Genomic DNA, 5,323 nt, shown 5'->3' with positions numbered 1-5,323 from the left:
ACCACGCGTGACAGAAACAGCCGACCTTTGAACACCACAAAGACGTCGCTGCTGCTTCTGCTATACTGCTGTAGCTCCTTCTGCTGGTGGTGGTGTTGTTGTATTGACAGAATGTCATACAGTCAGCTGCTGCAGCTGTTGTGCTGTGAGTAACAGACCGTAATGGTCGCCACTGCTGCTTCTACTGCTTCTACTACTGCTGATACTACTGCTGTAGTGAGGGAAGGCATTACTCACCAGCTGAAGAAGATGCTCCAGCTGCTACTCCTCCTGTTGCTACTACTACTGCTCCTGTTGTTGTTGTCTTCCTTCTTTCCCTGTGTTCTCCAGGGAAGAACTTTCCCTGGTACTTTTTAGAAATATATATTTATATTTTCTTTCCTGTTCTTTGTGAGTCACAGGAGGGGAGAATGTCTTCGAATGGAGCGTAGGAAGGGAACCACTTTTTCTCTCCTATGAGTCGTGCATTAATCGTATTACAAAGTTAAGTACGTCTTATTTTCTTTTAAAAAAAGACGTCCCTTCGTTTTCTTCTTTTCTGCACACACGCACACACACAACACACACACGCACACACAGTGTCTTTTCTATCTATATATATTTTTTCTCTTATTGATTTCTGATGTATTTCTATAGATCTCTCAATTATTTTTTTTCTTCTCGTTCGATTCACTTGAGAGATATTTGAGAAAAAGACTCAGTAGATGTATACAAATTATAAATTAATTACCATCGACAAATCTGTACTTTATCTGATGTTCTTTGTAATGTACAGAGACGGTACACACCAACACTGTACAAAAAAATGTACCAAAAAAATATCAAAAGTGTTTCTTGTGAACTTCCCAAACACACATTGGACGTAAGTTGTGAACTTACGAACATTACGCATCGTATTTTGTGAACATTACCCTCCGATGCATTTTGAGTTCTTGTTACGTAGGTTTATATGCGTGTGTATGTGAGACACATGGGGGATTTGATCTCATGCGTCCGTGTTAACACAAGAGTTTTGATCTTCAATAGCGCGCCTCTCTCCCCCAGCGGCCTACGGTCAATTGTCCCTTTCGTATTTCCCTGTTATCTGAAAGCAGATCTTTATTTCTCTGTTATGTATTCCGGTCATATTATAAATTTAGGTTAGATTCGTCTTACAATTCAGTGGTATATGGTATTTCCATCTGTTCTCCGCCGATGGGCGAACACTAAGAGTGGGAGAAAATGTGAAAATGTCTTCGAATATATTATGTCTATATTACGAGGGACGTATTGCTCCTTACGAGCCGTCCACGAACACGACTCGTGTATGTTATATCCTTGAGCTGGCTTGGGGTCAAGTTCGTCTCCAACACCCGTGTCCACGGCCTTGTTAAGGGTCAACTGTATATGGGGCCTTGACCTCACTCAACGTGGGGCGGTACCAAACTACACACGAGCCCTGTGTGTGTGTCTATGGTCGAGGCGGGCGCGGGCGGAGATGAAGGAGTGGAGGAGGAGGAGAGAGGAAGGAGTTACATGTCCTTCATCCCCAGGTCTGTCCAGTGTGATGAGCCGTTGGGGGGGTCGGGTCCACAGCGTCGCTGGGCACACGCCTCGTCCGCGCTGAAGAGGTCACATCGGGTCACACACACACATACACATACACGTTGATCTGTGTGTGTGTGTGTGTGGGGAGGAGCGGTGGCGATGGAGCTCAGAGAGGGGGGGCCAGAGCTGTTGGACACCACCGTAACACACTTGCGACACTTGGGGTGGTGTAAATAATTACCCTCAGTTCATAAAGGGTTGTTAATTGTCTTAAATGACCTGTTTGGAAGGGGGTGTGGGGTAAGTAATTCGCGAGCGAGAGATTAAGAGAGAAAGAGACGGAAGTAGTGGTGTCAAGACGCCCCTCCAGGACGGGCGATGTAGAGAGATGGGCTAAGGTCAGAGAGGCGGCGGGGAGAGACGACACACGCGAGAGCGCACGCGAGAGAGTGAAAACTCGAACCTCCTCCCTCCACGGCTTCTGCCGGGTTACTGAAAGCCGAGACAATAGCATGCCTCTCTCTCTCTCTCTCTCTCTCTCTCTCTCTCTCTCTCTCTCTCTCTCTCTCTCTCTCTTCTTCATATGCGCCCAGCCAGCCGCACACACACACACACACACTCATATTGTCTATAATAAGATGCACACCAGTGTGGCGCTACAACCGTGCTGGCCCGCGCCACACACACACACACACATACCCATTCTTTAGCCACTTACAACCCCTTCTCCTCCTTCTCTTACCCATATATATATATATATATATATATATATATATATATATATATATATATATATATATATGGCTTTACCTGCACTTTAAGCACCCTATCATTGACAGTGTAACCTCTCTCTCTCTCTCTCTCTCTCTCTCTCTCTCTCTCTCTCTCTCTCTCTCTCTCTCTCTCTCTCTCTCTCTCTCTCTAAGACCCCCAAATCACTCCCGATCATGGTAATTACTTCGTACGCTGATTTCTCAACAAGCTCTAACTCTCGCCCGGCAATTAGCGGTAGATAATGGCCTTTGGTGATAAAGATCATGAGTATTATATATATATATATATATATATATATATATATATATATATATATATATATATATATATATATATATATATATATATATATATATTATATATATATATATATATATATATATATATATATATATATATATATATATATTATTATTATTATTATTATTTATTATTTTGCTTTGTCGCTGTCTCCCGCGTTAGCGAGGTAGCGCAAGGAAACAGACGAAAGAAATGGCCCAACCCACCCACATACACATGTATATACATACACGTCCACACACGCAAATATACATACCTATACATCTCAGTGTACACATATATATACACACACAGACATATACATATATACCCATGCACACAATTCACACTGTCTGCCATACATGGAATACCATCCCCCCCCCCCCATGTGTGCGAGGTAGAGCTAGGAAAAGACAACAAAGGCCCCATTCGTTCACACTCAGTCTCTAGCTGTCATGCAATAATGCCCGAAACCACAGCTCCCTTTCCACATCCAGGCCCCACACAACTTCCCATGGTATACCCCAGACGCTTCACATACCCTGATTCAATCCATTGACAGCACGTCGACCCCGGTATACCACATCGATCCAATTCCATCTATTCCTTGCACGCCTTTCACCCTCCTGCATGTTCAGGCCCCGATTATATTGTATCCTTAGACAGTGGCTATTGTATTATATTGTATCCTTAGACAGTGGCTATTGTATTATATTGTGTCCTTAGACAGTGGCTATTGTATTATATTGTATCCTTAGCCAGTGGCTATTGTATTATATTGTATCCTTACACGGTGGCTATTGTATTATATTGTATCCTTAGCCAGTGGCTATTGTATTCAGATGTGTATACCACCCAAGTAAATCTTTGACTTTGCTTTAGCTGTGCACTGAGTACATACAAGCGTTGTATTATGCAGTGATTTGTGATCTGCATTTAATTTGCATACATGTGTGTGTGTGTGTGTGTGTGTGTGTGTGTGTGTGTGTGTGTGTGTGTGTGTGTGTGTGTATGAGAACCACAGTGACACTTTCCAAGTCAAGATCCAAATTACATACATTTATATACATTATATACATTTATATACATTTATATATATACATTTATATACAATTTATATACATTTATATACATTGCGTGTGTGTGTATGAGAACCACACCACACACACATTCCCTCCACTTACCATCATCCCTTACGTAAGAATGTATATAAACTGGACGATTTATATTAGATAGATAAACTTCGGTATTTCTTTGTCAGGTGTTCTACCACGATGGAGTACTGATAGATATTTGGATCTTGACTTGGAAATAACGTCACTGTGTGTCGCACTGTGTTTGTGACGTTTAAATGTGTGTCGTGCTGTGTTTGTGACGTTTAAATGTGTGTCGTACTGTGTTTGTGACGTTTGAATGTGTGTCGTGCTGTGTTTGTGACGTTTAAATGTGTGTCGTGCTGTGTTTGTGACGTTTAAATGTGTGTCGTACTGTGTGTGTGACGTTTAAATGTGTGTCGTACTTGTGTGTGTGACGTTTAAATGTGTGTCGTACTTGTGTGTGTGACGTTTAAATGTGTGTCGTACTTGTGTGTGTGACGTTTAAATGTGTGTCGTACTGTGTGTGTGACGTTTAAATGTGTGTCGTACTGTGTGTGTGACGTTTAAATGTGTGTCGTACTGTGTGTGTGACGTTTAAATGTGTGTCGTACTTGTGTGTGTGACGTTTAAATGTGTACTCGGGTCGAGAGGTGTCGATGGTCCGAGGTGTTTCGTGTGGTCGAGTTTGGTGGGCGTAGTGCGCACCGCTCGCGATCCAGGGAAGGTGCAAGGTTGTCGACCCTGGGTGCTGGGGTGTAGCGTTGCACAGCGGGTGTGTACTGGGGGAGGTGTCGCTAAGGTGGGTGCTGGGGTGTAGCGTTGCATAGCTGGTGTGTACCGGGGAGATGTCGCTAAGGTGGGTGTGGGTGTGTTGCACAGTGGGTGTGTACCGGGAGGTGTCTCTAAGGTGGGTGCTGGGGTGTAGCGTTGCATAGCGGGTGTGTACCGGGGGAGGTGTCGCTAAGGTGGGTGTGTGGTGGGGGTGTTGCATAGCGGGTGTGTACTGGGAGGTGTCGTTAAGGTGGGTGTATGGGGTGTGGGTTTGCCTGAGAGTGTAGAACTGTTGATTTGGGTCCCCACTGCTTCGCCCACTACCACTCTGGCCACCACGAACCTCCACAAACCACTATTCACCCACCTATTTCTCCACCCATCACCACAATACACCTATACCTATCTATATAAATTCTATCTATACCTATCTATATAAATTCTATATCACAGAGGTTAGAGAATTCCAACCACCTTCACCTCACAGTAATTTTGACCTTCGCTCATCATATATAGAAACATTTCAAGACGCCCTCAACACACCAGACTATAAGACTCGAAATATATAAGACTCGAAATATATTATATAAGACTCGAAATATATTATATAAGACTCGAAATATATTATATAAGACTCGAAATATATTATATGACTCGAAATATATTATATAAGACTCGAAATATATTATATAAGACTCGAAATATATTATATAAGACTCGAAATATATTATATAAGACTCGAAATATATTATATAAGACTCGAAATATATTATATAAGACTCGAAATATATTATATAAGACTCGAAATATATTATATAAGACTCGAAATATATTATATAAGACTCGAAATATATTATATAAGACTCGAAATATAT

At 42.3% G+C, this 5,323-nt stretch overlaps 1 protein-coding gene across 4 annotated transcripts in view; it reads right to left on the bottom strand.

Annotated features, from left to right (window-relative positions):
* The window catches only part of LOC139746730 (zwei Ig domain protein zig-8-like), a 52,826-nt gene extending 50,823 nt beyond the window's left edge, over positions 1 to 2,003 (bottom strand). For all 4 annotated transcript variants that reach the window (XM_071658217.1, XM_071658215.1, XM_071658216.1 and 1 more), the window contains exon 1: positions 238 to 2,003. The gene's annotated coding sequence lies outside the window, so the exon portion shown is untranslated. The remainder of the gene's footprint in view (positions 1 to 237) is intronic.
* Between the last annotated feature and the right edge of the window lie 3,320 nt (positions 2,004 to 5,323).

This window comes from Panulirus ornatus, chromosome 66 (assembly GCF_036320965.1).
Source record: "Panulirus ornatus isolate Po-2019 chromosome 66, ASM3632096v1, whole genome shotgun sequence".
NCBI lineage: Eukaryota > Metazoa > Arthropoda > Malacostraca > Decapoda > Palinuridae > Panulirus > Panulirus ornatus.
Note: the sequence above shows the minus strand (reverse complement) of the source record. Positions and strands in the feature narration are given on the sequence as shown.